The sequence below is a fragment of the Felis catus genome, chromosome B2, assembly GCF_018350175.1.
Source record: "Felis catus isolate Fca126 chromosome B2, F.catus_Fca126_mat1.0, whole genome shotgun sequence".
NCBI lineage: Eukaryota > Metazoa > Chordata > Mammalia > Carnivora > Felidae > Felis > Felis catus.
Genome location: NC_058372.1, coordinates 38,564,702 through 38,587,548, shown reverse-complemented (window position 1 = coordinate 38,587,548; position 22,847 = coordinate 38,564,702). Strand labels below are relative to the sequence as shown.

The 22,847-nt window shown below is 49.0% G+C and overlaps 1 long non-coding RNA gene across 3 annotated transcripts; it reads left to right on the top strand.

Annotated features, from left to right (window-relative positions):
• The first annotated feature begins 2,002 nt into the window (after positions 1-2,002).
• On the top strand, positions 2,003-22,643 carry LOC102899998. Of its 3 annotated transcripts, XR_006597737.1 has the most exons (5): positions 2,056-2,112; positions 12,947-13,009; positions 18,107-18,212; positions 18,852-18,951; positions 22,433-22,643. It is a non-coding gene; the product is annotated as an uncharacterized LOC102899998 (long non-coding RNA). The 3 variants fall into 3 exon arrangements; XR_440292.4 differs by lacking the exon at positions 12,947-13,009 and having other exon boundaries at positions 2,003-2,112; XR_002157059.3 differs by lacking the exon at positions 12,947-13,009 and having other exon boundaries at positions 2,005-2,112; positions 18,120-18,212.
• Positions 22,644-22,847: the final 204 nt, after the last annotated feature.

Genomic DNA, 22,847 nt, shown 5'->3' with positions numbered 1-22,847 from the left:
GCTTGGCTTACAAGTAATTGAAAAGCAGGAGGAAGCCCAGAGACTGCCCCCCGGTGGAGAGGAGGAGGCAGACACGTGGAGGAGCGTGGGGGGCATGCTGAGGGTGGGAGGAGGGACGCAGAGAACCTAGAGGTGTGATCTGAGAGAGGGTCATGTCTCCTGCTGAGAGGTTGGCGAAAGCGGACAACAGAGAGGCCCTTCAGGTAGGGGGACCTGACCAGTTTTCTCTTGCAGGGAAACCGTATTTGAAAGCCTCTTGCTCCTCCCAGCATCCTTCCTGTGTTGACATCCTGGGATCCATGAGGCTCCCATGATGCCCCTCAGCCTCAGACCCGCAAACCAGAGTTGGCAGGTGCTGGTCAGGGTCCTCTCCCTTCTTGTCATAAGGCACCAGGAACATTATTAGATATTTATCTGCTTCCCACACCTTTGGGACGTCACGCCCCCAGTCACCCTTTGTGCTTGGCCCTTTGTAGGGGCAGGAAAGGGCCCACCAAGACCTCCTGAGCAGCCAGCCTATCTCCCCAATGTACAGCTCCCTTTCAACCAAGCTTCGCTGCCTGGGTGGCACGTAAGTCTCTCTGCTGCTATATGAAGCCACGCCCGCTGGTTCTGTTCCCTCCCCCAAACTAGAGGGGTGCTCATTAGCATCCACCTGCCTCTCTCAGTCCCATTTGACTCCCACTTCCCCTAGGCTTTCCCTACAGGGTTTTTTTTTTTTTTTTGCCCCCACTCTTCATCCTTTCTCCTATTGGCTCTGGCTCCACCCCAGAACCTCCAAATCCTTCTTAAATGTGACAGCTAAAATAAGATCCGGGAGAAGGCCAAGTGCAGTGGGATGATCGCACCCTGTCTTGCATGTGCTGCTTCCTCCTTCCTGGGTCCTGTCCCAGAGGTGTAGGCTGGCCTGTCACTGAGGATGTTATCAGGCTTGTGTCCCCTGCGATCCTGGGTCCCCTTGGGTTTTCTCCTTGCCTCCTCCAGGATGGGCAAGGCTGGTGTTTCACTTCTAAAGGCCTTGCCTTATATTTCACGCATCCTGAATGGATCGTTTTTCTAATCCATCAAGCTTCCCCTGAATTATATCCCGGCTTCCTTGAAACTGTGTTTTCCTTCTGGTGCCCCAGGATAAGCCAGGATCTAGCTCTACGATGCACTTAGCTGGCTTTGGTTTGTTCATTTGTTCACCTACCCACCCATTTAGTCAACAGTTACTTACTGGGTTTCTCTGCACCAGCCCCTCTGCTGGCTTGCGGATGCCTAAGGCAGCCCCTGGCTTCCACGGAGGTTGTGGTCTTAGCAAAAAACATAGAAATGGGACAAGGGCTGTCCAGGGGCCTGGGAGAAAATATGAGGGGGACTAACCATCTCTCTGGGAGAACGCATTATGGCTTAGAACTCCATTTCTGGGGGCGCCTGGGTGGCACAGTCGGTTAAGCGTCCGACTTCAGCCAGGTCACGATCTCACGGTCCGTGAGTTCGAGCCCCGCGTCGGGCTCTGGGCTGATGGCTCAGAGCCTGGAGCCTGTTTCCGATTCTGTGTCTCCCTCTCTCTCTGCCCCTCCCCCATTCATGCTCTGTCTCTCTCTGTCCCAAAAATAAATAAAAACGTTGAAAAAAGAAATTAAAAAAAAAAAGAACTCCATTTCTGTAACGCCAGGTATGCTGCGGTAAACAAAATAAAAAACACCAACCAAACAAACAAAACAAACCTCCAACTCTCAGTACGTTAACACAATAAAGTTTTGTTGTTGTCGTTGTTTTCTTATTCGTGCATTCCAATGTAGGTTTTGACTCCCCAGGGCAGCCGTCCTCGCTAGAGATTCTGCTGCTTCTATCCTCCGGCATCATGTCAACACGGGTCAACATCCAGGTTGGCGGCGGCAGGGAAAGAAGAGGTGGCGGAACTCACACGTGCTTTGAAGGGTCTTGGACTTCAAGACACCCACCGCACCCCTGCCCACACGCCATTGGCCGGGACTGGTCACGTGGCCCGGGCCGCCGCGCAGGGGATGCTGGGAGATTCCGCCTTGCCACGTGCTCAGGTGGAGGAGACGGATTGGTGAGCGCGTCTCCCACAGCGACCCGCAGGGTGGAGTTGGGGAAGAAAAGGTCAGTGAGTCCCCATTGCCACAATCAGCCGTCTCTCTTCAGCCACCTGCCTTCAAGTGTCAAAGGAGCTCTTGCTCTTCTAGAAGGGGGCCAGGGCCAGAAGCCCGACATATCCTACCGGGGGAGGCCCTCCACAGGGTCCCATCCTTGGGGCAGTGGGCGGAGATCTTGGCTCCACCCTGAAATGGCAGTGGGCTTGGTCAGGGGGCCTCGAGGTCTCAGCACAGGGTGGTCTGGGGATCCCACTGTGTTGGTCTTGGGCCTGTTGTTGTCAAATCCCTGCCCTGCCTTTCCCCTGCATCTCATCGCTACCGGCTGCCTTCCGCAGACTCTATGTCTGACTCCCAGAGGGGAGTGCAGGGTCGGGAAAGAAGCAGCAGGGGATGGCCCCTCTCTCCCTGCCTGGAGCAGCTATGGCCCAGCTCCTCCTCTGGCGGCCATCACGGTCCCAGCTGTCCCAGGTGACCCCAGCTCCCCAGGCTCTGTCAGTAGCCCCCCTTCCCTTTCTCTGTCCAGCTCCGGGGCTGGCGGTGGCTCCTGGAGGTTTGCTAATTTCTGAATTACTTCACTGCTCCATTTGGCTCTTGGCTCCTCCAACATCTGTGTAACCAGGGCCTGCAATACATTGCCTCCATTGTGTACTTGAATTGATTTCTGTTTTCCCATTTAGATACAGACTGAGACACCATGGACTTGGCAGGACCCTGGTAGGGGGCGGGGGAGGGAAGCGGGCAGAATGGCATGGCTGTCAAGTGAGGTAGAAAATATGACAAATAGAGATGAGGTACAGATGATGGTTCCCTCCCTACCCCCTCTTTGTGGCCTCCAATACAGACATCCTCCCAAGGGCTGTGTCCTCCAAATTGGTCCCCGGCAATAAAAGGGAGGGGGCAAGCATGCATTAGAAACAGACCCTGGCTGAGCTGGTCCTGAGGCAGAAGGGAAAATAGGCAGAGCCGAGTCCTCCGAGTTAGGGCAGAACTTTCTAGGAGCCCCCTGCAGTCAAGGCCTGTGTTGCCCCATCCATCCCAAAGCCTTGTGCTGGGAAAGCTCATGGGGAGACGTTCGGGCGCAGGCAGGGCCTTGCTGTGTCACATCAATCACCCCCAGGAAGGGGACCAGCTTCTCAGCCAATGCGATGGGCGAACTCTGCCATCCATCGCGGCCCAGCTCACAGCAGTCCTGGCTGTGCGGGCAGCAGGCGGTAGGCAGCAGAGTTCTCTGTATGCAGAAGAACAGCTTTGAGGCAGGGAAATAAATAAAATCAGAAATCATAAATAAAACCACTGGCCTTGTGTGTGTGTGGGGGGGGGTGGTGAACCAGCAGCCCCCTGGGGAGCTAGGCCCTGCTTCCAAGGAGGTGATTAAATTCCAAGCCAACCCAGCACCATCCCCAGGAAAGGCAGGGCCAGGACTGTGGGGCTGCAGGAGAGGAATACAATCACAAAATGTTAGAAAACCGAGGGATTTCAGACCAAGAATCAGAACTTTGAAATTTGGAAGGACCTTCCCGGTGGCTCTCAACCCTGGCTTCACATTGGGAATAATGTGGTACCTCTTTGAAAAACTAGAAAGGCCCTAAAGATGCTGACTCAGCAAGGCTGGATGGGGGGGGGGGGGAGGGGGGAGGGGGCTCAGCTCCTCCGATGGTCTCGAAACGCACTCTAGTCCAGAAGCTTCAGGCGCCACTGATAAGGAATCCAGGGGTTCTGAGAGCAGTGCCAAGGGGTTCCTCCACTAAAATCGAATCATGCAGCTCTCTTCCCAACGCACAGAAGAAATCAGGGTAATGAATAGAATGTTCTGTATTTAAAGTTTTCCCCCATAAATTTTCCCTCTCCTTTTGGCACCTGCTGCTGCGTGCCTGCCAGTAATCAGTGAGAAACCAATATGAACAGAAAATCTCAGAAGCCATTGATCACGTCTACTTTGACGACACTTTTTTTTTTTTTTTTTTTTTTTGGTAAGCCCATGTGCTCAAGCTTATGTTTTGTATTGTGTTTCTAGCACGAATTTAATTAAACGTAACATTTTCAGGCAATTTAAGCTCTGGATAAGAAAATCAGGTAGCAGTTCCCTCAAATCTTCTTTAGAACAAAGTGAGTAAATAAATAAGACTCCATCTTTTGACCATCTTCAAAGCGTCCATAACAGGTGGTACAACCTTCCTAGAGGTCAAGACCCCAAATCCCAGAATTAGTCTGCCAGAGGTGAATGTCAGCCCCACTGATAATTAGACAATGACCTTGAATATGATAATTAGCCTCCCTCTGCCTTAGTTTCTCCGTATGGGAACAGGGATAATAAATAGGATCCACATCACGTGGCTGTTGTGAGGCCTAAATAAATCTGTATATGTAAAGCTCTTCCAGCAGCACTGGGCACACAGAAATGCTATTAGCTAAACCCATTTGAGGATTCAGTAGGGGTGTGGGAGAGCAGAGTTAGTATCTTTAAAGAGGGTGCTTTAGTCAAAGGAATAGTCTTTTTTTCCATTGGTTTTTTTTTTTAACTTAATTTTTTAGAACAGTTTTAGGTTTGTGGCAAAATTAAAGTGAAGGCACAGAAATTTCCCAGACACCTACTGCCCTCACACATGCACAGCCTCCCCATTGTGAACATCACTCACCAAGTGGTACATTTGTTACATCTGATGAACTTACATTGATACATCATTATCTCCCAAAGTCCATAGTTTACATTAGGGTTCACTCTCAGTGTTGTGTACGTTCCTTGGGTTTGTACAAATGTGTAATGACGCGTATCCATCATGATGGTATCATAGAGACCATTTTCACTGCCCTAACTAACACAATCCTCTGTGCTCTGCCTATTCATCCCTGGCAACCCTTCATCTTTTTATCTTTTTATCTTTATCTTTTTATCTTTTACCCCTTATCTTTTCATGGCTTGACACACCATTTCTTTCTAGCACTACATAACATTCCATTGTCTGGATGTGCCACAGTTTGTTTATCCATCCCCCTATGGAAGGGTGTCTTGGTTGTTTCTGTGTTTTGCCGAATATGAATAAAGCTGCTGTAAACATCCATGTGCAGACTTTTATAAGTTTTCAACTCCGTTGGGTAAATACCAATGAGAACAATTGCTGGACTGGATGGTCAGAGTGTGTTTAGTTTTGTCAGAAACCGCTAAACTGTCTTCCAAAGAGACTACGGTTTTGCATTCCCACCAGCAATGTATGAGAGTTCCCGTTGCTCCCCATCCACATCAGCATTTGGTGCTGTCAGTGCTCTGGCTCATGGTTATTCTAATAGCTGTGTGGTGCTAGCTCGTTGCTTTAACTTGCATTTCCCTGATGACATATGAGGTGCAGCATCTTTCCACATCTCTCTTGCCATCTGTATTTTCTTTGGTAGGGTGTCTGGTAAGGTCTTTGGCCCATTTTTTAAATTGGGTTATTTGCCGATTGTTGAGCTTGAAGAGTTCTTTGTATATTTTAGATAACAATCTTTTGTCAGATGTGTCTCTTGCAAGTATTTTCTCCCAGTCTGTGACTTGTCTTCTCATTCTGTTGATGTAATTTTTTAATCACACAATAATCCGTGAGTCATTCTCCTTCTGAAAACCCAAACAAGATAGCAGTCTCTAGAATTACAAAGTAACAGCCCTTCCTTCTGGAGAGAGAGCCACTGCTCTCCAGCAGTTTGAGCACAGCTAAGTCTTCTTTTGGGAATCCATAAGTATCCGAAGACACTTGTGCTGTTCTCTAGGGACAGACAGTCTTGGAGGGCAGACAGACAGGCAAATAAAGCACAGCAGAAGGTGGTGACTGGAAAAAAGGCATCTAAGAGGAAGAAGCGCATGTACTTTTCCAGCATTCCCTGTGAGGAAGGTTGCAGAGTAGCTCTGGTGCCAGGAGCCAGACCAGTAGTTCTCAAAGTGTGGTCTTTGGACCAGCAGCATCAGCATCAACATCACAGGGAGGCTTGTTAGAAATGAAATCCTGGGGCCCACCTCGACCTATGAGTCAGAAGCTCTGGGAGTAGGGTACAGCAGTCTGAATTTTGACAAGCCCTTGAGAAGATTCTGCTGTGCCCTGAAGGCTGAGAGCCACTGCCTTAGAACTAATCCCTCCAGAGCCATTCCCTGAGACTCCCTGTTCTCCAGCCTGTGACCAAGGAGGGCTGTGGACAAAATGGCTTCCAAGCTGTCCAGGAAGATGATGCCACAGGCATAAGGTCACCCACAGGGGCAGTGAGCGGGGCAGTGAAAGGCACAGAGCAGCTGCCCACTGGGTGGGGGTGGGGGTACTGGTGGAGAGGAATCACCTTAGCTATTTCTCCTTCAGGCCAGACCTTTTCCTGGGAGACATGTCTTAGCCCCTTCCCTTTGCTTAAGGGAAGTGTCACTGCACAAGGCTTAACGGATTCCTCTGGAGGAGGCAGCAAAGTGCACACACCATCCATAATGAATGAGCCCATTTCCTGTGTGAATCAGGCAGGAGTTGGGACAGATTAGCCCTGGTAATGGAGTTAAAGTCAAGCTCATCTGTTTGCAAGACTGTTGGGAAGTCCAAGTCCCTTTGTGCAGCTCTGTTTTTTGGGAATGGAGCACAGAAGACAGCATCACGTTCCCTTGAGAGAGTCTGTTGCCTGGGCTTCTTCGTGTGTGTGTGTATATTTTCCTGTAGACATTTTTAGGAGTGGGGGGAGGAACGTGAAAGCCTTGTTCCACAGCCTAAGACCCTGACTTGGTATAGTCATGGATGAAGCCCTTCGGCCTCTTGCATTTCACCCCTGCCCCACCTAAGACCCAGTTCTGTTTGGTGGGTAGGTGGGGGAACTCTGCTGCTCCCTCAGTATGAACTAATGGCTTCTTCTTTTGAGGTTCACCTGTTTCTGGAGTCCCATGAGTTAAGATTACAAAAGAACCATTGATGTCCCATTAAACCAACTTGGATCCGCCCCGGGCCCAGGTCTGCAAGAGAGCAAATTACCAGGGGAGGAAAGGCAGTGAGGCCCAAGGCTCCCCTCTTGCCCCCCAAGTCACCCTCCCTTGAGTTCTTCCCATCATTACCACCACCACCACTTGGCTGACCTTGGGAGCACCATGGCTCCTTTAAGGCAGTTTTCCAATCAGGCCACATTTTCTTTCATCCTTTCCTAGGCTGGGACAGTCAAACAAGGCTTTACTGGAAGCTCAAGGATACAATAAGAAAAAAAAAATGCAAAGGATTATAGGCAAATGGCCAATCTGGCTCACAGGGACACTCCTCCTCGGGGTGGTCTGGCCCCTTTCCTCCCTACCCTGTACCAGCCTCATTGTGGTGATGCCATCTTGGTTCCCATGCTGAAAGCTCCTGCCTGGAAAACAGCCCCTTTGTGCCTGGGATCTAGGAAAATGAGGCCCAGGGAGAGAACGATGTTCCCCTCTGTAATCTAGGAACTACCTTCAGAGTTCTGGGTGTCTGAGGACTCCACACTTCTGGATAAGACTGAAAAGGAGTATAAGAACACTCTCTTTAGGGGAGATACTGTCCCTTCCCCACAAAGGGGTAGTGCCAACAGGCACCAAAACTGGGTCAGGTACCAACACAGTAAGCCTAAATCAATTCCAAAGGTAAATAAGCAGAGAACTGAGGGCCATTACTCTGGAGACATGCCCATACCCCTGCTTGGTCCCTAGATGACCAACATTGGCCTTTACCAAGCTGCTGTACCCTCTTGACATTGACCTCATGCCCGAAGATGCACTTGGTCCTGCCCTCCTGCATCCCTCCCCTTCACCCTCCTCTTATGGTGGGCAGGCTTTGTTCCCCATCCTGGGGCTCCCAGTCTTCTTCTCCAGCTGAGGTTAACCTCTCAGTACATAAGTCATGACTGGAGGGGCTGCACTAAAGGTTTCCAGAATGACTTGAAGGTATCTTCCAGAATTACTTGAAGGTATCTAAGAATCTATAGCAAATGTGGGCCTACACCCACACAGAACACTGTCCAGGGTTAGAGTTGACTTGCAAGTCCCCAGTCACCAGCCACATCCAAGGAAGCCAGGCCCTAAGGTGGAGGGTCCAAGGGCTGAGACCCTTGCTGCTCTTTCCTGGGGTAGCCCAGGTTTCAGGTGAGTGCATGCCATTCTTCATGGAGGAAGTTACCCCCTGCCTTTGCCAAAAACCTTCTTATGACTCCCAACACCCACTGTGGATAAACTCCAAATAGCTCAAGGTCCTTGGCCCTGCCTGGGTGCCAAACCCAGCCCCATGCCGCTTGTCAGTACCCACCCCATCCTTTGCCTTGTGAACTCTGACCTATACTGTTGGGAGCCCTCCCTGAGCATCAAGAAGGAGTTTCTCAAGCTCTTCTGCATTCCCTCAGCACCTGTGTTTCTGTCATGTCTCCCACAGGCCTCCTTACATCCTTTGGGAATGATCTATGAGCCCAACTTCCACAGCAGGCTGTGGGCCCCCAGCAGTGGTGGGGGGTGTTTTCCTGTACATCTTTGTCTCCCTGTAGCCCACACACTGTGGGACACATGGAAGATGCCAAATGAACAGGGAACTGAAGAGGCTTGGCTGATCCCTGGCCAGGAAGCCCCACAGAGCTCCAGAGAGCATGGATTCCCCAGGGACCCAGCCCCTACAAGGGCTAGCTTTTCCTCTGGTGGGACCCGCTTGCATTCCCAGAATGTCTCTTTTTCCACCCCAATGCTAAAGCAGAAACAACAAGGGAAGGAAATATGTGGAAACCCATCAGATGACTTTCCTTATTGTCTCTACTCCAGATGTCCTTGGAGGGGTCAGAGCCCACTCTCCACTCCTCCCACCTGCCATATGGCTCCTTTGTAACAGGCAGGCCTAATTTTATAGTCAGAGGGAGGCAGCAAAGATGGAAACCTGCTTCAGGGACTTTAGCATCCTTGCCTCCTGTGGGATCAGTCTCCTTCCCAGAGAGCAGGCTTTCAGGACCCAGAGCCAAGACCATTTTAAGATGTGGGCAAAGAGAGTGTTTGCTGGGAGGTATGGTGTGCAAGGGAAGCTGTCTCAGGGAGTGGCAGGTCCCCCTCTTCCTCAAATACATCTGCCCACTGACTGTAACACTACTCAGAGGGCCAGTGTGGACACTTCATTCTTGGGGACTTGGGTTTAGACTAGAATTCACATGTGCCTGAGAGGGATAATAACTTAAGCAGTTATCAGTATACTCTTCAGGAAGAGTCACTTTAACAAATAATGAGAACTGTCTTAGCTAGGGCTAACTAACACAATGCCATAGATTTGGTGGCTTAAATAGTGGAAATTTATTTCTTAACAGTTCTGGAAGCTGGAAGTCTGAGATCAGGATGCCAGCATGGCCGGGTTCTAAGGAGAGCCTCCTTCCTGTCTTATACACAGTCTTCTTGGGCTGTGTCCTCATCCTGCAGAGAGAGGGCTCTGCTGTCTCTTCCTCTTCTTATAAGGCCACTAATCTCATCATGGGGCTCCACCCTCATGACCTCATCACCTCCCTGAGGCCTCGCCTATAAATACCACCACCTTAGGGCTTCAACATATGAATTTGGAAGGGACACAACTATTCAATCCATGGCATTCTACCTCTTGTCTCCCTAAACTTCTGTCCCTCTCACATGCAAAATATATCCATTCCATCCCAACAGCCCTAAGAACCTTAATTAATTTCAGCATCAACTTTAAACTTTAAAATCCGAAGTTTCATCTGAGTATCTATACCAGACACGGGTGAGACTCAGGTATGATTCCCTCTCCATCTGTTCACCTGTGAATCCAGGGGACACACTCCCATTGCAAAATGGGGAAACAGGAAAGAAGGAAGGGTGATGGGTCCCAAACAAGTCAAGCAAGGAAAACTTCACAAGATCTTAAATCTTGAGAATGATGCTCTTTGGTTCATTGCTCTACCTTCTGGACCCGCTGGGATGGGGGTCCCACCTTTGCAGGTCTGCTGAGAGGGAGTCATGTCCCCAAGCCTCTGGGCAGCCCTGCCCCCAATCTTCCACAGGTTGTTCCCGGCCCCACATGTCTGCAGGGCAGTCCTGGGCCCTAGGCCTCAGGTCAGGGACTGTCTGGCCTATTGAAAATGAGACAGTGGCCCTGGTAGTCTCTGGATTGCCTCCAGGTCCAACTTCCCTCTTCTTGATGAATAGTGCATGCTCACATCAATAGCTCAATGATGTGGTCCTGTAGGAGCATCTAAGAAGTCCAACAGCTTCCCTCCACTTCATGTTGTCTTCCCTGTCCCCTTTAGGTCAAGCTGTCTGTGCCATTGTGGTGTAATCCCATCTCTGCTCCTCCCTTCTGCTGAAATGGCTAGTAAGCCCATGAGTCCATTCGTGATCTCTTCATCAGATGGCTATTCAGCCATATTAGTGTTCTGTTCAGAACAAGATGTCTCAGTTGTTGCGATATGGATAGGCTGAGAAATTTCCCAGTCTTCCAGTTCTGGTTCCTTTTTGCTGAACAATTACCACTCTTTCAATGTTCTGCTTAGACATCACCTCAGCTAAGTATCCAGCTTCATCCCTCAAAAGTTCTACCTTCCACAAGATCTGAGAGGACAGTTCAGCCAAGTCCTTTGCCATTCCCTAACAAGGAATGCTCCGGTTTCCATGGACATGCTCCTCACTTCTGTTTGAGGCATCACCAGAATCACCTATATTTCCGAAATGCGTCTCAAAACTCTTCAAGGATCTCCCATCACCCAGCTCCAAAGTCCCCTCCACATTTTTAGGTATTTGTTGTAGTAACATCCTACTTCATACCAAAACCTGTCTTACTCAGCATAGGCTGCCGTAACAAAAATGCCATAGACTGGGGTAGCTTAAACAACAGGAATTTATTTCTTACAGGGCCTGGAAGTCCAAGATCAGGAACTGTTGGTTCCTAGTGACAGAGCCTTCTTCCTGGCTTGCAGACTGCCACCTTCTTGCTATATCCTCACATGGCAGAGAGAGCCCTGATGTCTCCTCCTCTTCTCCTAAGGGCACTAAGCCCATTATGATGGCCTCATCCAAACTTAATTGTCTCCCAAAGACTTCATCTCTAAATAGGGCTTCAACATAGTAATTTGTTGTGGGGGGGGGGGGGGGACACAATTTAGCCTATAGCAAGAACAATTCCATGCAAGAATAAGGGAGCTCATTTAAGTCTCCTGGACAGAAAAACTAAGGCAAACCTCCTATATTTTCATAGTGCTTCATATCAAGCAAGGATATTAATATGGTTGTTCAGGTTGTACACTGCACAAGCCTATCAGTTACCCGTCGCTTTAGAGACCTTGTAGATTTGAAAGCTTAATCTGACCATTTCATGACAGATAGGATGTATTTTTTTCTAAGAAAATCAGTATATTAAGATAAATTTCTAGTTTATAACACTAAAATGTCTTGAAGAAAGGTTCATTGTTTTTGTCCACACAAAACATAGTATATGAACTAGATTAGACCTTATGCAAAATCTCCTTTGATTTCTTTTTTTAAAAGTTTACTCATTTATTTCGAGGGAGAGAGAGAATCCCAAGCAGGCTCTGCACTGACATTGCAGAGCCCAAGGTAGGGCTCAATCTCACAAACCATGAGATCATGACCTGAGCCAAAATCCAGAGTCAGACGCCTAACTAACTGAGCTACCCAGATGCCCCATCTCCTTTTGATATCTAACTCAAGATAATGCTATGAGTAGTTATTTGGGGTCCATTTTACTGGTGAGGAAGTTGAAATGAGGAGGATCAAATTCACCCAGGGGGTTAGTAAAGAATTAGCCTGCCTGTGATGCAGCCCAAGACAGAGCGTCTTTCCCACTGTGTCTGGCCACTTTAGACATGGTCCTGTGTCTGGCTCCACTACCTTCTATGAAGATGTTTGGGGTTTTTGTTTTATTTATTTATTTATTTATTTATTTAAATTAGAGAGAGAGCATGCATGAGAGGGGTGGGGGGAGAGAGAGAGAGAGAGAGAGAGAGAGAGATTGAGAACATTAGTCTGGCTCCATACTCAGCGTGGAGCCTGATACGGGGCTCAAACCCACAACCCTGGGATCATGACCTGAGCTGAAATCAAGAGTCAGGCACTCAACTGACTGAGCCACCCAGGCGCTCCTATGAAAACATTTCTATTGATGGTCCCCCTTGAGGAGAAGCTGTGGAAGGACTGATCTCTCCACATCCTGCCTCTCCCAGGCATCCCCTCATCAGCTCTGCCAGGGAGCTCTCGCCCCACAAAAGAGCCACCTGGCTCAGGAGAATGGTGCACCAAGAGCTGGCATCCCCAACCCCAACTTGACCCTGATGGTTGAGCCCAGGGAAGGAGGAGGGCTCTTTGGACCTTCAGAGCTTGCTTTGCTGGAATATGGGGGCTGAAGTGAGGAGGAGATGGAACCCCAGAGTGTCCCTCAAGTGAGGTCTCACTAAAACATCTACGGGGAGATACACTGAGAAATGAATATGCATTTCTACTTTGCAATGAGATGGGGAATCCTCAGGTTCTTGTTTGAAATAATTAATTAATTAATAGTAAAATGAAGAACAATGCCGGTTGGAAGGGCTTGGAACTTCAGTCACTGAAACCTGTGAACCATTATTTCTTTTTAAATTGAGATATGGCATACATACAATAAAGTACACAGGTCTTAAGTGTACAGCTTATTGGGTTCTTATCTGTGGATATGCCTGTGTAACCATACAGCCCCCCGGCATGCTCCTGCCCAGGGGTCCTGGTGCCCCTTCCCAGTCTCCAATCCACCCCAGTGGTAACTGCTGTTCTGATCCCTGTCACCAAGACTACCTTTGTCTATTCTTGAACTTCATATAAATTGACTCATACAGTATGTTTCCTTTTGTGTCTGGCTTCTTTCACCCAACAGAATATCTATGAGATTCATCTATGTTGTTTTGTGTAACCATAGTTTGCTCCTTGTCTGTGCTGGGTAGTATGTGTGAATGGTAGCCATGTGTGAATGTGCCACAAAGTATGTATCTGTTCTATTATTGATAAATATTGGCTAGCTTCTAGTTGGGGCCATGATGAATGTTCTTATGGGAACGTTCTTATGGGTGTTGTTTTATAGACACAAGCCCTGATTTCTCTAGGATAGATACCTATCATGGATTGCTGGGGTTTAGAGAGGCTTTCACAGCATGATTAGATGAGTGGGGGGACGCGGGGTAGGTCAGACAGATTTGTTTCAAGTGCCCACATCACCACTGCTTGACCTTGGGTTGTCCACGTGCCTTTTCTGTGCCTCAGCACTCTCCATCTGTAAAATGAGGCCTAAGAAGACATCCCTCAGGTGGTCAGTGTAAGACTGCAAAGAGATAATACCTGTTAAGCACCTGGTACAGCACACTTTTCTTAGCACACTGAAGAAAATAATCATTTCTGGCTCCTTTACTCCACCACTCATGTTTCACTAGCCTCAGTCCAGCCTCCCCTCAGGAAAAGAGTACCTGCATTCTTCACCAATAAGCCAGGTAAGATGTGTAGGTGGGACCCTGCCTTCAAAGCCTATACTAGTCCCTTGTTCTAGAATGACTTGCCCCCTATGGTGGATACGCATGGTTTGTTCTGCCCAAAACAGTATCCTCATCTTCTGGAAAGCTCCCGTGAACCACATGGTTCTGGTGAGGACTGCTAATCATGGATCCCATTCCTGCCCCCACACCTCCAAGTCCAAGGGTTGATCACATGACACAGACCTGGCCAATCACAACCTTCCCTAGGAGTTTCAGACAAGATCTCAGAAGAAAGAGCCCTCTCCTCTCTGGTCACAAAGTTTCCAGACAGACTCCTTGTCAGAGTTGGTCATTGATCAGTTTCTCAACAACTCCCTACCCTCTACCTACAACACAAAGTAAAAAGGTCAAGGAGATCAGAGTTTACACTGAGGTGGGAAGCAGAGGAAAGAGAGGGAAGGAAACAGAGCTATTGACAACCATGTCTTTGGTTCCAGGTATTCCTGAGGCCAGTGGCTTTGCTAGCCTTCTGAGTAATTTGGTTACACGAGGCAATAAATCTCTCATTCTTTTGAAGCCGCCTTTAGTTAGGTTTCTGTCTCTGGCTCCCAAGATAGTTCTGACAAATATACTCTGCATGAAGTGTTCAAACCAAAGGCCCTTGAGGGCCTACCTCTAATCTTTCTCAAGCTCCATCCACCTGGCCCTTCTCTTTGCACCAAACCATCACAAACCTGCTCTTTGCTTTTGAAGCCATGGCCAGTGGTCACTCGTTAAGCACACACCTGGAGTGGCCAGCCCCCGCGTGGGCTCTGGCTGCACAGAAGGCAAGTGGATGGCCTGGGCCCCCCGACCTTGAGCTTTGTACCATCCCTGCACAATTTCTCATAATTGCTGATTTATGCTCCTTTCCTTGGCATGGTATTGACAAACGGAAGATTTGATAGATTCTCTCCAGGTCATCTATTTAAGGTATCCTCAGTTAATGCAGGAAAGAAACGATGTTCGGTTTTTAAGTGATTGAACTCTAGCCGCATGTTATTTTTAGCAACATGCCCAAAGTCCTGAGCAGCTGCCCTGGCCTGATTTGGGGAGTGGACCTGTTGGCCCCAGGGAGATGGATCCTGCCTGACTGCCGCGTTCCTAGGTGGTCTCAGAAAACTCTAAAATCATATTCCCAGCAGTTCTCACCAGGAGAAGGTGCATAGTGAGAGAGCGAGACACCTGAACTCTGAAGCCAAAGACCAAATAAAGTTCAGGGAAGAGGGAGGAAAGTCCTGTCCACCCCTGTTCCAGTGCAGGACCCTAATGCCCCATTAGACTAGCCACCTGACATCCCCCCATGAGAGGGAAGCCCTGACACGAGCTGTGATAGATCACATCATGTAGCTGCAATTGGTTACATCTCCGTGTATTCACACCCTTTGCCGCACAACTTTGTTGTGTGTACTGACCTGGGTGGAGTAAGATCTATCCCTTGATTCACTTTCAGTTTGTCCAATGAGATATTTGTGGGGAGACATGAAGGAGGCTGGAAGTAGTGCCTCTTAAACCTCTACCCTCACATGGGGCACATGCCCAGGCCAGACTGATGGAGGATGAGAGACATGTGGGGCTGAACCAAGTCAGCCCGGTCCTCCTAGCCAAGTCCAGCCCATCTCAGCCAATAGCCATCCCACCTCCTGAGAGGTGAGTAAATCCAGCTGAGGCCAAAAGACCCAGACAGCTGAGCCCAGCTATTTCGATGTTCATGGTTTAAAGTCACTGAGTTTGGGGGTAGTTGGTTAGGTAGCATGAATTGTGGCTAATGCATAACTAATACATAGCCATAATGCAGAGGCTGTCAAATCACACATGTGCAGACAAGTCAGATGGGTAAGAATGGTGAACCACTGAAAGATCTGAGTTAAGGTATTTGAAGCCAAAAGATTTTTTTTAAGTTTATTTATTTTGAGAGAGAGAGAGGGGTGGGGGGGGGGGGGAAGGGCAGAGAGGGGGAGGGAGAGAGAAAATCCCAAGCAGGCTCCACACTGCTAGCACAGAACCCAATGCAGGGCTTGAACTCAGCAACCATGATATCATGACCTGAGCCAAAACCAAGAGTCTATCACTTAACCAACTGAGCCCCAGGTGCTGCTGAAGCCAAGAGTTTTTTGAGAATTGCTTTTGAGGGTCTACAGTAACTAAAGTATTTATGTATGTACATATATAAATTGTATATGTAAAGTTAACCAATTGTTTTCAGGCTGAGGCATGTCCTTTAAGGAAAAATAAACTCAATTATGATCAACTTATTGCTATGGCAGTGAGAGCTGTTAAATCATGCGGAAAATAATTTTAGCTGTTAGTCACATATTTTCCTTGCAATGGGTGCAAACGAAAAATGTTCTTTATCATAGGATTCTGTGCTTTTTGTTTCCTTTGGTTGTTTTAACTCTTACTCCTCCATTTCTAGCAGCCTCTTCTCCTCCTCAGGTACCCAGTGCCCTAAGGCACTGGAATGGGAGTGGGTTTTGAGGCATATTTTTCTTCCAGAATACTTCTGTTAGAAGAGAGGAAAAGGAGGTATGCCTGGGTGGCTCAGTTGGTTGAGCATCTGACTCTTGATTTCAGCTCATGTCATGATCCCACAGTTCATGAAATGGAACCCCACATCAGGCTCTGTGCTGACAGCATGGAGCCTGCCTCGGATTCTCTCTCTCCCTCTCTCTCTCTGTCCCTCCCCCACTCATGTGTGCACACATGCCCTCTCTCAAAATAAATATACATATAAAAAAAGAGAGGAAAAGGAGATCTTGGGGGACCTGAAAAGAGCTAAATGTGGCCATGGCGGCATGTCCTTGAAGAGTCATATTTAATCTAATAAACCTATGTGAAATTTGCCAGTGATTCTGGATTAATGGTCCCCTTAGGAGCCTTGCAGAAACAAACACAAGTCTTTTATGAAGGACACACATTAAATACAGATTTCAAAGCATTCTCACAGATAAAATTGCAAAGAACATGAGTTCACAGTTTAAAATCACCAAACGCACAAGGAAACAAGCCACCATGAGCAAGCATTCTCAGAAACAACCAACTGGGAATCAAATCACCAAAAATAAGGAGCATCATAATCTTCAGACACCCAGGACAAAAGGCTGATGTGTTTCAAGGATTGAAGGGCCACTGGAAGTATGGTGAAGCAAAGAACTACCAAAATTGACCAGTTTGCAAAAGAACTAAATAGGGCTTCCATAAACGAAGCAAATAAGTGAAATTAAAAACGCAATAAAAGAGGCAAATAGCATTGCTGGAGTGAGAATTTGTGAACTAGAAAATTGACTGAGTTGACCTCACTGCCTAGGAACCTGGGCATGAGGAGACTAGATCCCAGTTGCTGGAAGGACAGGGGGCAGCTGAACGGGAGGACGGGGGCGGGTGTCAGCCCAGCAGCGTCACATTCCCCGCAGTGAGATGGGCAGATAGAAAAGCATTGGCCACTGTACTTTCTCTGGTAGGAAGGACTTTGTGGAATTGCAGGGACAGAGAAGCAGGTGGGTGGGGGGGGTCTGGTCTACAAGACAGAAGCCAGTATTATAATAAGTTGCATCCAAAGGACCACCCAGAGTCACACTGTGCTTTGTAAGACAGTCACAGCAGGTGTCTTGGTTATCCGTTTGCTGTATAACAAGCCACCTCAAAACTTAGGGGCTTAAGACAACAGTGATCATTTATTTTGCTCAGGATGCCACCATCTGGGCAGGGGTTGGTGGGGACAGCTGGCCTCTGCTCCCCATCGCATTAGCTGGGTTGCTCAACTAGAGGTGGGAGGATCACTTTCCAAGTGGCCCATCTGGCTGGGGAGTTGGTGCTGGCTGTCAGCTAGGAGCCTGCTGGGACCTCAGCTCCATATGTGTCTCTCTACCCACCGTTTGGACTTCCTCACAGCATGGTGGCCGAGTCTCCAAACAGAAGGCAGAAGTGCATGACTTTTTTACTACCTAGCCTCCGAAGCCACACGGTGTCACTTTAGCTATACTCCATTGGTCGAGATAGTCACAAAGATCTGCCCTGGTTCAAGGAGGAGGGGGAGGGGGAAGGTTCTAGAAGAGCATATGGCATGAGAGATGCTGCTCCACCATCTTCGGAAAATGGCAATGTCAAAGCAGGTGATGGCAATCCAGGGTCAGGTGATGGCTAGAGACCTAGGCAGGCAGCCAACCAAGGCGTCAGCACCCGACTGGGATTTGGTGGCAGGACCTCGGCCCCTGAGTGGGGGGGACAGCTGATAAGAGCAGGGCCAAGCCAGGGACTTTATCAGCAGATAGTGTAACAGACTGGTCAAGAGCAGATTCTGGAGCCAGATTCCCTGCATTTGAATCCTGGCTTCACCAGTTAGTAGTTTAAGATCTCGGGCAAGGAGCCTGACCCCTCTTGGCCTCGGTTTCCCCATCTGTTAAATGGGATAACAATAGAACATACCTCACAGGTTTGTTGTGAGGATTCAGCCAGTTAATAGAGGTAAGAGCTTAGAACAGTGTCTGGCCCTCAGCAAATGCTGTGTAAGGATAAGCTAATGTTGGTAATAGACTCTTTTCACAGAAAAGCACCAGAAACCAAACAGGGAACAGAGCTGCCACATGGTGTGTATCAGAGCTCCGAAGAGAGGCAAACTTCCAGGAATGAGAACTTCTGGTAACAAGAGGGATGCCCCTGGGGGGGTGGGGGTCCCAGAGGCCTGGGAGGAGGTGGGGCCTAAGGCGGATTCTTGGTGCATGAGGGAGGTGTCCTTGGAGCAGAGACAATGGTCTCTCAGCCCAGGCCTGGAGGTCCTGCCGGGCTCAGAGGCAATACCAAGTTCAAACACTATAAAATGCTCTGCAATGTTGTTCGAGCAATAAAAATAGCAAGGAGTCCTGAGGCTACTTAGAAATAGAACAACTGTTTTCTCCTTAATGAGCCGCCATACGCAGCATTTAATTAAAACTGCAAGAGCTTCCCAGGAACGTGGACGGAGGGAGCGTGCAAGGCAGGGTCACAGGCGCTTGCTTGTCAGGGCTGGGGGTGCCTCTCAGGGGCGGGGCGCAGGCGCACCCCCACCCCACTCCTTTCTGCTTTCCGGTGTCCCAGGAACCCTCCTAATGGTTTCCACCGGCTCGTCGTCGTGGAGAACAGTCACTCTCCACTGGCTTCAAGTATCTGTGGGGCAGCCTAGGGAAACTTGCTTTGCCTCTCTGAGCTTTAGTTTCCCCATCTGGAAAATAGAGATAATGAGGCATCCTTGATAGAGATACATCCTGGAGGTGCCCGACACTTGTTTTCTTCCCTCCCCAGACTTTCGTGCTCAGGACAGTGGATGCTTTGAGGGCTGCGGGTATCGTTTTCCAAGCCACATCCTGTACGGTGCTCCTTGGAAAGGGGCTTCCAAAGTCAGGTAAGCCTAGAAACGCGGTGCTCTCCATGCACTCCTCCCCACTCGCAGGGGGCAAAAAACATGGGTATTTTAAATGCTCCGAGAAGTTCCCGTCTGAAGAATCCTGCTTTGTTGAACCTTGCGTTCTAAAATGTCTCAACGTGGAAACACTTTTAAACTGATTTCACATGAACTTTCTTTATTTGTTTCACCCATTAGCATCATGGGGGGGCAAAGGAAACACCGAGATGGCACAAATCACACGTGCAAACCTCTTCATCTCTGCCAACTGTCTTCTCATCTGAAAAACGAGGGCAATTAACACCCACCTTGCAGGTGGCTCTGAAGATTAGACGCAGTATACACAAAACACCCGCCCCACGGCCTGGCCCACGATGGGCCAGCCGGCAGTGAGCTGAAGCTGCTGTGACTTACACAGGCACACAGGTACAGGAAATGATACAGAAGGATGCGGATACCAAAGGTGACAAATGAGGCAGGGCCTTGGCCAAAGAGGGTGAGACCAGCACAGGCTGACTGGGGCTGAGCCCAGGGGTCCTTAAATCTCCTAGACCAACCCAGGGATTGTTCCCAGCACCAGGGGCAGAGCGGGGCCTGCAGGAGAGGGATGTGTGGCCTTGGCAAGGGCTTGGCAGACCACTGGGCACAGGGGCAGGTAAGGAAGTCATTTATTAACTATATTTATTGAGCACCTACCACCTGCCCGGCACTCTTAGCCACAGAGGAAACATCAGTGAACCAAAGTCCCTGCCCTCGTGGAGGTTACACTGTCAACACATTTTCTTAAAATTAGTAATTCATTAGGTGAGAATAAGTGCAAAAATAAATAAATAAATAAGCCGATTAAAGGGGTAGATAATGATGATGGGTGGGTGTTACTTCTAATAGGATGGTCAGGGAGAGCCTCTCAGAAGAGGTGATATGAGCAGAAAGTGAAGACAGGAAGGTGACTGCAGGTTCTCTGAGTCATTTCCTCCTCCTCCTCCTCCTCCTCCTCCTCCTCCTCCTCCTCAATGAGATCATCTATCTCTAAGGACCCAGGGTCCTCCTCACCTGCTGAGCCAAGCAAGACCGGTTCAGGAACAGGCCTTCCTGGGGTGCAGTTCCAGAACTGGCCACAAGGTGGAGGTAGTGACTCTAACCCGGTCCAGGGGCCTAGAGTCTGTTGAGGAATCCAGAAGACCCTTGAATTCAAGGCTCCCGCCCCTAGAATCCTATCAAGGTTGAGCATAATCTCTGGCTGTCTGCAGCCACAGGCACCCCATATAATCGGAGGTGGTAAACACCCCCCACGGTGTGGTGGGGGCCTTTGGCCATCTGCCACCCCGTGTCTGGGAGGCTTGGGACTGGGGGAGGGAGAGCGAGCAAGAACCCCACAGAACTTTCAGGGAGGCTGAGGGAGGGAGGGGCGCACAGCCCCCCAGCACAAGATCCAGGGGTCCCAGGGCTGAGACTGGCACCACCCAGAGAGCAGTTCCAGCCAGGACTTCTTCTCATGATGGGGGATGTCTGTGGAGGTTTAAGACATCCGTCTGCCTTTGGCTGAGGGGGAAGGCAGGTGAGGAAGCGGGAAGTGGAGAGAGAATTGGCTATAAAAGCTGAGTCCTGAGTTCAGTACAGTCAGGCTTCGGGGAGTAACAACCACGCGTGTGCGGTTTATGCCTGGCTAGCTGCGCCTATAAATTCATCTGAGCATTGGGAGAGGCGGCTGTGAGCTTGCTGGTTGCCCGACACGATTTGGGGTGAAGGGGACCCATTCAGAGCCCCCAGCCCTGTTTTCCCTTGGGCAGTAGCTACAGGACAGTCCTTGGTGGCAGAACCGCCAAGACCCCCTGTTTGGGGTCTTCCCCAAGCTCCCACTGGAAAGGTGGCTTGCTCCCCTTGGCAGCCAGGACCTACTTCCATCCCCCCTCACTGAGAGGATTGATTGCCTTCCCAGATTCATTCCAGGGAGGCAGAGTTGCAGGATTTCCACTTTACCTGGCATTTTGCTCCCCAGTAACGTGAACAGATGCTGCAGGGCTCTCTCTGAGGATCCCCAGGTAAGGAGGGTAGATTCTCCCCAGTGAGGTTCTTTGCTTTCCTCTGGGAGGAGAAATCCATTTCGCACTGCTCTGTGATTTCACTAACCTTTAAATGCACGGGCTGAGGACTCAGGTGTACCTCCACCTGTTCTCATCTTCTGGAAGAAGGGCAAATAATACTTAGCTGGCAAGGTCGTTTGGTCAACTTAATAAGACAATATGTCTAAATGGCACCTGGCACCTCATCAGGACTCAACGAATAATAATTACATTTATGTCTGCAGAGGACGAGGTACACCTTCCTATCTATGATCTTGTTTATTCCACCAAACAACCCTGTTTGGCCCCTTCCGCCTTTTTTTTTTTTTTCTTATTTCATGAATTTTTTTTTTCCACAAGAAACATCTGAGAACGTTCTCATCATAACAGAATTGAGCATTGCATCATAATTCGGAGTAAAATACAAATGTTGCTCCTTACTACCCCCTCGGCGTATACCCTACCCCATCCTTCCACATACAACATATTCCCCAGAGGTAACTACTGGCGTAAGTTTGGTGTTCATGTTCCCAGACTTCAAATATATATACTTTTTTAGTGTTTATTTTTTTATTTTGAGAGAGAGTGTGCACATGAGCAGGAGAGGAGCAGAGAGAGAGAGACAGAGAGAGAGAGACAGAGAGAGAGAGAATCCCAAGCAGGCTCCACACACTCAGCACAGAGCCTGACACAGGGCTCGAACCCATGAACCGTGAGATCATGACCTGAGCCGAAACCAAGAGTCAGAGGCGCAACTGACTGAGCCACCCAGGTGCCCCTATATACTTTTTTTTTTTTAAAGCAATACAGTCTTTGGAACTGTAAAATTCAGTTCCACGTTGGGTAGCATTAGATGAAGAGTACCCTACGAGTAAACTGGAGAATGTGCACACCCACAGCTGTTTCTTCCAGGCAGCATTTAGTTTCATATCAACCCTCGATGTGCCAATTGCAAATGAGCTTCTTAAAACAGGCCTTCAGAAGGTGGTCTGGCAATACTATGTAAATAATTACCGGTAAGGTCTAGGTGTGTATGTGTATTCTCTGACTCACTTGTCTACCAAATGGCCACGGCCTCTGTTCCAAGTTCGGATCGGGGGATAAGGCTACGTATCCCAGGGACGTGGTTCTTTGGGCCACTTTCTTTTGAAATGAGGAGCCAAACACTGAGGATGTGTCTGGCTGCATAGAGGTTGGGTCAAGCCTAATTCTGGGTTCTGAGCTCTGTTTGGGCAGGGACAACAGTGTCCCGTGGACTCCGGGGAACCTGTATGGCTGGAAGTGGGCCACCCAGTCCCCACCTGCTGTCCCCCAAGCTGTCCTGGGGCCTGGAAGCACAGTACCTGCTGAGCCGCAGAGTGTCCACGAGTGCTCTTCCCAGGCTCCACGCTCTGTATGTTCTTTCACCCACTCTGCAGGCCAGCTGTAGGAGCCGGGGGTGCTGACCAGGGTCCCCCTTCTGTTGATGGAGACACTGAGCTTCGAGACGGAACACACCCAAGAACATACAACTAGAAAGTGGCAGCATTGGAACTGGAGCCAGCTGCCACGGGGGGGACTCACTCATACTTGTATACAAGTAACATGGGAGTACGTTCAGATTGTATGTGAAATAAACATGAAACTCTTTTCGGGCCCCAGAAGTCACCTCCCTCCGTAGCTGACCGCCCTTATGTGTCAAGTTGTGTCCTTCACACACACACACACACACACACACACACACACACACACAGTTGTGTCCTTTTCACACACACACACACACACACACTTGCTATTATAAAAATATAAAAGAGATTACACTATAAAAATACTGCTATGACCTTTCTTTACATA